Source organism: Sarcophilus harrisii, chromosome 3, assembly GCF_902635505.1.
Source record: "Sarcophilus harrisii chromosome 3, mSarHar1.11, whole genome shotgun sequence".
NCBI classification, from domain to species: Eukaryota; Metazoa; Chordata; class Mammalia; order Dasyuromorphia; family Dasyuridae; genus Sarcophilus; species Sarcophilus harrisii.
Genome location: NC_045428.1, coordinates 413,308,794 through 413,322,366, shown reverse-complemented (window position 1 = coordinate 413,322,366; position 13,573 = coordinate 413,308,794).

The following is a 13,573-nucleotide window of genomic DNA, read 5'->3' as shown; positions in this document are numbered from 1 at the left end:
AAATAGTATTTTATTTTCCCCTCAGATATATATCAAGAAAATTTTTAGCATTCATTTTAACAAGATTTCAAGATCCAAATTTTTCTCCCTCCCTTCCTCCCCTCCCCTCTTCTGAAGATGGTAGACAGTTTGATATAGTTTATACATGAGATTAGCAAGTTATTTTGAATAAAGCTGGATAGTTTATATGAGTGATCAGAAAGGTTATAGGGTGACAATATAGAATAATGGCAATAGCAAAATATGGTACTGTGTGCTGTCTTCCCTTAAAAATTTTTATATAGTCTTTTCTTGAAGACCAGGAATACTAGGCTAGATAGGATGTTGGTTTGGAGATTAGGAAATTAAACTGATACATGCTGGTAGGAGAACATTTATGTAAGATATACACGTGCAGATTGATTAATACAATGTGATCTTAAGTATCAAAAGATATTTGCTAAAATAATTAAAGAATACATTTCTATAATTTTTAAGGAAAATGCTTTTTGAGAAACTTGAGAAATATAGATTAGTGTCTATCTATCCATCCTTGATCACTCATCTTAAAATGATTTAATTGGATTCTATAGAAATAAATCCTTGAGACAGGGTTATAATCTTTCCAATTCAATCTGAATCTATTGAATTTTATAGCATAGGTCTAATGTTAGGGATAGCTTGAATCAATTCAGTTTAACTCATTGAAAATTTATTCAAAAGTAGTTCACAATTTCAATTTTGAAGGACTAGTTCAAGTCCTTCTGGGAGGACTTGGCAAGTATTATCATGTGAAAATTGATTCTGAACCTGAGATGATACCCAGCTCTCGGGGTTGATTTCTAGTTCTTGGATGAATTATCCTTTTTCTTTGCTTCTTTTTCTTTCTAGTGTTGCTAACATTTCGACCCTTCTGCCCTTCTTAACACCTCCACCAGAGGGTGCAAAGGGGCAGAGAAAAGAGACCAAACTATCATTTTCGGTATTCAGTGATAATTCTTACTAATAATTTAATGGATAAAATCAGTGTTTGTATTAACTGGGACATTTCATTCTCCCTTCTCTCTTATCACTGACCCTTTTTATTAAATATAGTATTTGTTTTTTCCCATTAATTTTTCAACAGACAATATAGGAATCATACTCATTACACTTTTCCCACCCTCTCAACCTCCCAAGTTGGGGGTGGATTTTCTGAGAAGAAAAGTTTCCTTCTGCCTTTCTCCATATGTGCTTCCATTTAACTTTATAGTCTCCTAAGCTCCTCACTCGCTCCAGTCATTAGCAACCTTTGGAGCTGCCAAGAGAGGGGTTTGATTACAGAACTTCAAAAGCGATATGACCAAGCTCCCGTTCGCGAGTCCCGTAGCTACAGTGACCATATTTTCTGAACCAAGAATCAGGACACATGGTTTCACAAAGAATATTCCTTTGGCAAAGCTTCATTAAAAGTACACTTTCTTTTCTTGAAATGGGGGCTGTCCCAGAAAACCCAGGACATATGGTCATGGTAAACTATATTTCTCTGTCCAACCCTAACTCTACTTCAAATGCAAGCTTAATCTTGTCCTAACAAAGTCAACAAACAACCTAAGTTCCTGAAGTTAGCTGCTAGAACCATGGGAGAAATTAAAAACCCACTCAAACCAAATGGTCCAGAAAGGAAGATAGTAAGATGCCCCTAAATAAAAATAATTGACATATAGAATAGCAGTTTCCAAAATACTATACCTACATTTGCTTTTTTGCTTCAACATAAACAATTCTGCTAAGAAGATTGTACAAATATTATTTTTCTCATTTTCTAGGTGGAGAAGCTGAAACTCAGCGGAATTAAGCATCTTGATTTAGGTTACTCAGTCTTAGAGCCTGGACTTCAACCTGGGTTTTGAATTCCAAATTCAGTACTGCTTCTACAGGACATTTAAAAATCTGAACAACCTCATTACTGCACAGTACTTCTCTTCCCACACTCTTACAGAATAGTCTATTTATTGTCCTTTGAACATGACATTCTCTCTCCTACCTCCATATCTTTGCCTAAGCTATTCCTCATTCCTGAAATGTATTTGTACCTCACTTTTGTCTTTTGGAATCCTTAGTTTCCTTTAAGTTTTAACCTGAGTGCATTTCCTAGAATGTCCGCTCCCTATTATTCCATATCACTTTGTATAAATTTTATTTAGTTTTATATGAACCATTGCTTTCTTAGAATAGAATGCAAACTCCATAAGGACAGGGACCAATTCATCTTTGTCTTTGTCCCTAATCTCTAGGGATTAGCAATGTATGCATAATAGTGGCTTATTGAATGAATGAGATTTTTAAAAAGTGTGTTTTCAAGTTAACTAAATTAGCCCAAGACAAAAGATTTTTTAAAAGGCTGGAGAGAGGGGAGGAAGAGATTTAGCAACATTTTTTAAATGTCAAAAAAAAAAAAAAAGTCCCAGGCAAGATAAAAACCAGCCCCTCTTCATATGTGCCTGAGGATAGAGCAAATGGAAATGATTTAATGGATAAGAAGAGGGCTCTAAAGGCAATAAAAGGATGAGTTTCCTGATAATGAATTATGGGTTAGCCAGAGAAGGTGAGAAATCTCCTTCCTGGGAGATATTTAAGAGCCAATTAGACACCCATCCATCTGGAATGATTTCGAGGGAGCCTGTTAAAGGCAGGGGGAAGCATTATGTGATCAGTAGAGGTCCTGTCAGCCTCAGGGCTCTCTAACCCTGGAAAAAGGTTCAGATTTCATTTTGGGAAAGGGGACAGAATAGTGTCCCACTTGGCAGACTTTCATTTTCCTCGGTTGTTCAATGCCACAGTATAATGAGTTGTTTGAGGCTGCTCTTCTAAGTTTCAGTTGTTATTTTTATGTAAAAGGAACAGGAGAGAGAGAAAACAAAATCACATTTGTACAAAAGAATCATCTCATAATTTTGAAGTAGAATATATATATATATGTGTGTACATATATATATATACATATCATTGAATGCATGTGTTATGCTACTATTTTTCACATATTGTAACTATAAAAAAACAAACCATATGCCATTACATTTATCCAACCTCTTGCTCATCTGGAATGATCCTTTTTTCCCCCTGGGTTTGCAAGACTTTTCAGATAAAGTACTGCAATTTTTCAAAGTATTTTTTGGAAGGAAACTTTGGTCATTAGAAAATGTAAAACTTAAATTCCATACTTTCCTCCAAATGCAGAAAAATCAAAACAGAACTATTTTGACACTTTAATCTTTGTAACTGCCTTGCTTTAAGATATCATACTGGTTAGGTAATATAGTGGTTAGAGTTCCAAAGTCAGCAAAGCCTGATTTCGAATCCTGTCTCAGATAGCTACTATGGTAAGTCACTTAACCTCTGTTTGCCTCAGTTTTCTCATGTAAAATGAGGATAATGATAATACCACTATTTCAAGAAATTGTTGCAAGGATCAAATGAGAACATATGTTAAGTACTTTGCAAATCTAAAAATATAATATAAATGCATTTATTATATGTATTCTTATGTATTCCTGTCTCTGTGACTTCAGTGGCTTACTATTACACTAGGATAAAATATGAAATCCTTAACCTGGTATTTAAGGTCGACTACAATTTGACTGCCACCTTTCAGTTCTTTTTAATTTTTAATTTGTTTGCTGACGCAATTGGAATTAAATGACTTGCCCAGGATCACACGGTTAGGAAGTATTAAGTGTGTGAGATCAGATTTGAACTCAGGTCCTCCTGACTTCAGGGCTGGTACTCTATCAGTTTTTTTTTTTTTTTTTTAACATTTTTAATAATAGGTTTTTATTTTCAAAATACTGGCAAAGATAATTTTCAGCATTCACCATTGTGTTTCTTATGTTCCAAATTTTTCTCCTTCCCTTCTCCCTATCCTACTCCCTAGATAGCAAGTAATACAATCTTACTTAAATTAAATGTATGCAATTCTTCTAAACACATTTCCACATTTGACATGCTGCACAAGAAAAATCAGATCACAAAGAAAAAAATGAGAGAAAAAAGCAAGCAAACAACAACAAAAAGGTAAAAATACTATGTTGTGATTCACATTCAATTCCTATAGTCCTCCTTCTGGATGCAGATGGCTCTCTCCATTGAAAGTCCATTGGAATTGGCCTGAATCACCTCATTTCTGAGAAGAGCCAAGTTCATTACAGCTGATCATCACATAATTTTCTTGTTGCTGTGTACAATGTTCTCTTGGTTTTACTCACTTCACTTAGTATCAGTTTATGCAAATCTTCCCGTACCTTTCTGAAATTATCCTATTGATCATTTCTTATGGAACAGTAATATTCCATAGCATTGATATACCATAACTTATTCAGGCATTCCTAACTGATGGGTATCCACTCAGTTTCCAATTCTTGTCTGGGGTTCTTTATATTTCTCCTTCATGCACTCTTTATTCCAGTCTAAATTTGCCTACAAGGGATTCTAGATTGACATTTATTATCCTACATCAGTAAGCATTTATTACCTACTATATATCAGGCACTATGCTCAGAACTGGGCATACAAAGGAAGGCAAAAGTTAATTCCTAACTTTTGGGGAGCTCATAATTTAATGGAGTAAACAGAATGAAAGGAAATTTAAAACATTCTAAATAATATTTTATTTTTTCTGATTATATTACATAAACTATTTTTAATACTTATTTAAAAACAAGGGTTTCAAATTCTTCCCCACCAACATAAAACAACAAGCAATTTGATATAGATTATGCATGTGCAATCATGCAAAACACATTTCCACATTAGTCGTGTTGTAAAAGAAAAAAGACACCCCCCCAAATGAAAAGAATGAAGTGAAAAATATTATGCTTTGATCTGCAGTCAGAATTCATTAATTCTTTCTCTGAAGGTGGATAACATTTTTCATCAAAAGTCACTTGGGATTGTCCCCATCATTGTATTACAAGGATCGCTGCCATCTATAATTGATTATTATGCAACGTTGCTATTACTGTGCATGTGTTCTCCTGGTTCTGTTCATTTCACTTTGCATTAGTTCATGTAAGTCTTTCCTTATTTTTTTGAAAACATCCTGTTTGTCATTTCCAATAAAACAATAGTATTTTATCACTATCACATAGCACAACTTGTTTAGCCATTCCCCAATTGATGTATATCATCTCAATTACCAATTCTTTACTGCCACAAAAAGAGCTGCTACAAACAGTTTTGATAACAATAGGTCCTCTCCCTCTTTAAAAAAAATCTCTTTGAGATGTAGACCTAGCAGTGGTATTTCTGTATCAAAGAACATTTATAGTTTCATCCCTTTGGGGACAGTTTCAAATTGCTCTCTAGAATGATTGGATCAGTTTACAATTTTAACAATAGTACATTAATGTTCCAATTTTCCCACATCTCCTCCAACTCTGAAAAACATTTATTAAATACCACCATGTGCCAGATACTGTGGTAAGCCCTGAGAATGCAAAGAAAGGCAAAAGAAAATCCCTGCCCTTGAGGAACTCACTGTCTAACTGTAACACCTGAGTTTTTTTTTTTTTTTTAAATAAGATTGGTCCCCTGTGCCTGTGATACACTTCTTCAATTTTTCCTCTTAGAATTCCTAAGTTCCTTCAAAGTTCATCTCAGAGCTTTCCTCCTCTTTGAGGCTTTTCCTTGTCCTTCAAAGCTCTAAGTATTCTCTCTCTTGAAATCACACTGTATTTGCTTTCCATATGTATGCACTTATGTATCTGTGTAGAGATAGTGTAATATAGGAGAAAGAAAACTGGATGTGGGAGCCCAGAGGACCTATGTTCAGATGTAGCCTACCTTGCTTACTCCCTGAGCTACACAATCAAGGTGAGAATCTGACATTTAACTAGCACTCAGACCTCAGAAAAATGACTTCATCTTTCTTAGAACTAATTTTCTCATCTGTAAAATGGGGATAAAAATATTTGTACTAACTCACTGAGTCATTGTGAGTCCAAATCATAAGATCACTTGAACAGAAATTGGCAAAGTACAAAACAAGGCTTGACTTATTGTCTTATTTATTGTCTAGGCATATAAAGTGATAGAGAAAAGAGAAATGTAGATGAAATTTAAAATGTGTCATGGGTACAGTTTTGTTTTTATTTTTCTCAGGAAATGTTTAGCCAGGAAAAACTGTGAGTTGCCATCCCATATAAGGTCATGTAACTGAATGTGGGGGATCATGAAAAATTTGGCAACAGTAAAAGGTATTAAATATTTCACTAAGATTTAATTCTTTATATAAAAATAAACAAACAAATCCATCTAATTAGCATGTAAATTTGCTTTCATCTTTGATAAATGGTAAATTATATGTTTAACTGTTTAAATCAATCAACTGTTTAAAATCAAATCACTTTAAAAATAAATTTCTTTTTGTTTTGTTATCAGTAAATATTTTATTTGCATACCTATTTTATATATCTACAAACCTGGAGATGCTTAAACATTTCTTGGATGAAAAGGGGTTGTGAATGGAAAAAGTTTAGGTCCTGAAATAAAGGATGCCTGTCTTCAAATATGTCCCTGGGAAAGATTCCAGTGCCAAGATGTTAGAGTTGGAAGAATAATTCTCTCATTTTAAAAAGGTGGAAAGTTACTTTAAAAAGGAATGGACTTTGGGTATGAAAAGTGAAAGGTGGGTCCTGAACCCAGGTCTTAATCCCAAACATTTCCTGTTCAAGACAAGCTGATTTTTTAATCACCAAGTATTTATTGAGCACCTGCAGTATCCATCTGTACTGTACTAAGCACTGGATAAAAAGATAAATGTGAAACAGCATATCCCCTCAGGGAGATTATAATCTAAAGGAGGAAACAACATGAATCTGTATACATATATATATATATATATATGTATATATATATATATATACATATATATATATATATATATCTCCATAATAGTCAGGAAGTAGTTAAATGACTTGATGAATAGGGCACTGAGCTTAGAGTCAGGAGGATCCAATTTCAAGTCTGCCCTCAGACAGTCACTGGCTATGAGACCCTAGGCAAGTCACTTGACTTCTGTCTGTCTAATCCACTGGAGAAGAAAATGACAAATTATTCCAATATCTTTATCAAGAAAACTCCATAACAGGGTTGCAAAGAGTTAGACACAATTGGATGACTGAACAACAACAGATATGAAGGAGGAATTAGACTTGTTCCTTTTGATCCCAGAAGTCAGGACCAGGGAGAAGTTGCAAAGAGGAAAATTTAGGTTCTATTTCAGAAATAAATTCCTAACATTTAAATTTGTCCAAAAGACAACTAGAGAAAAGGGAGATTTCTTTTCCCTAGAGGCTTTCAGGAAAATATTCAGCAGCCATGGGTCGAGTCTGTGATAGTTTGTGCACAAGTAATACTAAGTAGCCTCTAAAGTCCTTCCAACTCTTAAATTCTATGATACTATGAGGAACGAACTTTGCAAAAATGTATATGTACATATGTGTGTACATATGAGTTATTCTAAGCATCATGAGATACCAATGGTACTGGTAATATTTCGGTGATAACATGAAATAGCACATTAAAGATTATCTAGGTAGATCAATGGTGAAAGACTTGGATACTCTCATCAATACAGTGATATAAGAGAATTCCAAAGGACATATGTTGAAAAATTGCTTATTTCTTCCAGAAAAAGAGTTGTTGAACTCTGAGTGCATATTGAAGTATAATTCTCTCACTTTATTTTTCTTGCTTATTCTTAAAAAAATCTCTTATATGGAAATGTGTTTTGCATGACTTCTAATATGTAATTGATATCATAATAATTTGAGCAAGGGAGGGATAGATGGAGAGAAAGAAGTTGGAACTTGAAATTTCAATAAAAAGTAATGTTATAAATAAATAATACATTTTTAAAGATAAAAAGTTAAACATTACCTAGGCCATTGCTCTTGTACCCCATCTCCTCCCTACCATCTTCATTTTAAAAGCAGAGCTACCTAATCTGTCATAGATAGCTAATTGGCTATCCTGTTTTCCAAAGATACATAGAAAATTAATGTCTACAGTTTCACTTGATAATTTATTGGGGGTGAGGGGAAGGAGTGGAGCCAAGATTATAAAGTGAAGGCAGGAACTCATCCAACCTCTCCCCAAACTTTAATTCCTTTAAAGAATGACTAAACAAATTTTAGAACATTAAAACACTCAAAAAAGATGTTGTAGAGCATTTTCCAGCCAAAGATAACTTAAAATGTCAGTAGAAATCTGTTCCACTAGGGTGGTAATCCAGCATGAAATCCCAGGGCAGGCTACACCAGCCTCAACCCCAGCCCTACTCCCATGTCAGTGAAGCAGGAACAGGTCTAAGGACTTCTGAACCAGCTGCAGTACTGGTGGCTTTCCAACCCAGACACACCAAAGAGGACTTGGGATGTCAGCAGAAAAAGTCTGTGGGGTAGAAGTGCAGTGTGCAGTCCCATCACTGATGCAATCCCAGACCCAGCCCAGATCCCAATGCCAGCTTAAACAGGACTCTGTTGCTTTAGCACACTAGATCTTACAACTACTGTGGGGCAGGGACACTCCTACAAAGTCCAGGGCAGAAAAGAGGACTTGTAGTCAGGCTTCCAGAAGGATCTCTAAAAATAATTGCATAAAACTTTTAAAGCTTAGGACAATGCACTCTATCCTGGACATGGATATCTACTTTAATAAAGAGTTAAAAGCTGCACAATGGGCTAGGAAAATGAGCAGACAACAGAAATAGTTTCTGAGCATTGAAAGTCACTGTGGTGATAAGGAGAATCAAAGCACACACTCAGAAGAATATAACAAGGTCAAACCTCTACCTCCAAAGCCTCTATGAAAAATAAGAATTGGTCTCAGGCCACGGAAGAGCTCAAAAGGGATTTTGAAAATCAAGTAAGAGAGATAGAGGAAAAATTAGAAAATAATTGAGAGTGGTGCAACAGGAAATACAAAAAGCTAATGAGGAGACTGCCTTAAAGAGCAAAATTGGCCAAATGGGAAAGAAGGTACAAAAATTTACTGAGGAAAATAGTTTCTTAAACATTAGAATTGAACAAATGGAAACTAATAAGAGGTAAATTCACAGACCACATATACCCCATCAAACCAACCTTCACCCGAGAACACATATTAATAACCCTACATCTTCTACCCTTACTTACCATTTCCATCTGCCCCAAATTTATTCTCGGTGTCACATATTACAAATATAGTTTAATAAAAACATTAGATTGTGAATGTCATGAGAAATCAAGACACAATAAAGCAAAACAAAAAAAAAATGAAAACATAGAAAAAGTTGTGAAATATCTCACTGGAAAAACAATGAGCTGACCTGGTAGCTAGCTGATTATCTGACCTAGAAAATAGATCCAGGATAGTAATTCAAAAATTATTGGTCCACCTGAAAGTCATGATCAAAAAAGAGCCTGGACATCATCTTTTAAGAAATTATCAGGAAAATCTGTCCTGATATTCTAGAACCAGAGGGTAATATAGAAATTGAAAGAATTCAATGATCACCTCCTGAAAGAAATCCCAAAATGAAAACTCCCAGGAATATTACAGTCAAATTTCAGAACTCCAAGGTCCAGGAGAAAATATTGCAAGCCTCCAGAAAGAAACAATTCAAGTATAGTGGAATCACAGTCAAGATAATAACATAAGAGTTAGTAGCTTCTACATTAAAGGATAAAAGGGCTTGGAATATGATATTTTGGAGAGTGGTGGATCTAGGATTACAACCAAGAATCATCTACCCAGAAAAACTGAGTATAATCCAGGGGAAAAGGTAAAAATTCAATGTGATGGAGGATTTCCAAGCATTTATGATAAAAAAAAAGACCAGAGCTGAATAGAAAATGTGATATTCAAATACAGGATTCAAGAGAAGAAAAAGGAGGTAAACAAGAGAATGATATCAAAAGGGACTTAATAATGTTTATCTGTTTATATTCCTATATGTGAGGCTGATGCTTATAACTCATTAGAACTTTCTCATTATTATGGCAGTTAGAAGGAGTGTTTATAGACAGAGAGCAGGTTTGATTTGAATATGAAGGAATAAAATCTAAAAATATGAAATTAAGGAGTTAAAGAGAAATATACTGAAAGAAAGAGAAAGGGAGAAGTGTAATGCTGTAAATTACTTGCCATAAAAACAGGCAAGAAAAAGCTTTTACAGTGGAGGGAAGGAGGGGGAACAGAGGAGTAGTGAGTGAACTTAACTGTCATCAGGATTGACTCAAAGAGGAAATAACATACACACTCAGTATGAGTAAAGAAATATGTCTTACTCCACAGAAAAGTAGGAGGGGAATGGGATATGGAAAGGGGGAAGCTGGTAAAAAGAGAGGGCATATTAGGGGAGAGAATGGTAGCAAAGCATATTTAGCATGGATGAGGTGAAAGGAGAGAGAGAGTACAATAAATGGGGGGAATAAGTTAACAATAGTAATTGTAAAAAGAATTTGAAGTTTCTGTGATGAGTCCCTATTTCTCAAACATAGAGGGAACTAAATCAAATTTATAAAAAATAAGAGCCATGCACCAATTGGTAAATGATCAAAAGATATGATCTATGCCTAATGAAATATAAATTCATGCATATCTTTTGGCCTAAGAATACCACTACTAGACATGAAGCCTAAACTATTTTTTTTAAAAGAAAAAGGACCTATATGTACAAAATATACAAGGCAAAAAAAAAAAAAAAAAAGAAATTGAGGGGATGCCCATGAATTGGGGAATGGGTTAATAAATTGTGGTGATTATGTGATTATGATACAATGTTATTGTTCTGTGGGAAATGATGAGCAGTATGCTCTCAGAAAAATCTGGAAAGAACTCAAGCAAAGTGAAATGTATTGTGTACAAAGAATTAGCAATGTTCTGGGTTGATCAGATATAAATGATTTTGCTATTCCCAGCAGAACAACGATCCCTGACTACTCTTGAAGGACTTATGTTTAAAAATCCTTCCCATACCTAGAAGGAACTGATTGAAGCTCTCTCTCTCTTTCTGTCTCTGTCTCTGTCTGTGTATCTGTCTCTGTCTATGTATCTGTCTCTCTCCCCTCCTCTCTCTCTCTCTCTCTCTCTCTCTCTCTCTCTTTTTCTCTCTCTCTCTTTCATTTTTTTTTGGGGAGAGAGATCTATATTTTTTTCCCAATATAATTTCCATGGAAATGTTTAGCATTTAAAAAAAAATACAATTTCTAAAAAAATGAAATAATCAAATTATTGTTGTTATGTAATGTGACCTCAATATCAACATAAATAGATACATGTATATATGTCCATTTTTAAAAGATAATTTATTCCAGGGTCTCATAAATTGTATAGTCAAGAATTTCTTCATCTCAAATCTGAATTTCTCTTGCTGAAATGTAGCTACTTTCTCTTTTGTCTTATAGGGAGTGAAAATGGATATTTTGTTTTTTCTAGAGTGTCTGGGAAGGTCCCTGTTATGTGTTCTACTTTGTAGCAGAAAGCAGTGACTCACTCCCTCTATTTCTCATAAGTCCTTCCTGCTCATCAATATTGTCTTCTTCAAATACTCATCACATAAACTACTTAATGGAAAAAATGGTGATTTCAACACCTTTGCAACTCTCACATAAGTAATTACATTTGACTTAATAATAGCTCATGGTTCTGTATTGCTTTGAAGTTTACAAAATACTTACCTCTCAAAAATACTATGAGGTGTTGCAAATATGATTTCCACTTCATAAATAAGGAAACTGAGAATATTAGGAGCTAAGTTATTTAATCAAGGTCACTTAAGTAAGGGAAAGCAAATAGCAAAATGTAATAGGAGTGATAGATTTAGAGTCAGAGGACCTGCGTTCAAATTCTAATTTTGCTCTATGTGACCTTAGACAAGTCACTCAACCTTCCTGGGGCCTCAGTTTCCCCATCTACATATAAAAAAATTAAAGAATCTGTAGTATATTATGAAATTATAGGAAGGAAGTCCTTAATCAGTCTTCTGCATAGAAAATTAGGAAGTTATAATGGATGATCTCCAAGGTTTCTTTTTACTCCAAATCAATGATTCTAATATATGCCCGATCTGAGAATTAAATAAATTTAAATACATGTTTTTATTTGCTACTAGTCAGTACTTCTTCTATATCACTGTAGAAATGGCCTTCTGATTTGATTATATAGCATCCTAATGATATCTAGTGCTATACTAGACAAAGGTATAGCCTTTTCACAATTAAAATTTATATATTAAAGAAGATGCTAATGTACACAATTATGTGAAAGCCCATAGAATTTGGTCCCACACAAAGACAAACATCTAGATAAAAAAGAAAAAATATTACTCATTCATCCAGATGGTTGGTCTACAATTATACCAAACATCTGGATGCTTGATTGAACATTTAATTTTTCACTTGGAAATTGTCCATCATATAGATATTGCCTTAGAATCAGAATAAGCAAATTTAAACACATTTTCATATTAAAATATTTATTGAGATCTTTTGTTTTTACATTAACTTTATTTCTGGATATATTCCTCTCTTTCCCCCAACTCATATTAAGCGATTCCTTGTAACAAATAATTTAAAAAGAAATAAAAAGATCAGTTATACACAATCAAATCTTTACAAAGAAGAGCAAGAAAAATGAATTTTCTCATTTTTTTCTCTAGGTTCATTATTTCTCTCTTGATTATTGTAATTATATAATTAAGCACATATTTTATAGGCATTAAAGAATATAGTCTAAGCTAAAGGCCTGACATTTGGCCAAATTAAAAAAGATCACTTATATGTCAAAAGCATACACTGTCCAGTAACTTTTGTAGAAGATAACCTTTATTTTCTTTATTGTCTTCCCCTATCTTCTCAAATAAATGCAGAAATAATATTCACTTTTTGAAAGTTTGCCTAGTGTAGTGGATAAATAGCTGATCTTGGAGTTAAGGAAGCTTGAGTTCAAGATCTGCCCCTTGGAAAATTGTTTAAGCCCTTAGTGCACCAGGAACATTTTTAAGACTACAAATTATAATGAATTGATAACCTACATCACTGTATAGAGGAAGGATAGAGGGTGCTGGTAGAAATCTCTACAAAGAATTTGCTCAAATTTGTGAATAAGAATTACACAGAGTAAAAAAGAATGAAGGAGCCAGCAGCTACACCATCTAGGTTAGTGTCTGTGTTAAGGAAATCACAGGTCCATCACAATATTGAAATCTGTTGGGACCCAATATTTCCTGCTCTAAAATTACCATGGAAACCAACAGAAAATTATAATTTCCTATACTTCAAAAAATATCTTTTAGAAATGTATTACATGAACAAAGGAAAACCACACATCTTGTGATTTGCAAAAATAAGATAGTTAAAAGTTATCACACATAATTACTAACTCAAACTCAGTACTTTAATTTTGGGAAAGTTTGGTCTCCCATTCTGTCACAGTGTTATGACTGCTTCTAGTGTTACTAATAAGAATGGAGAATGAATTTAGAATTTACAATATAATTTTGTCTATCACTGTAGTGAAATTTTTAGGTATGTGAACTGGAACTAGTGTTATACCAAATGCTGACAACTTCCCA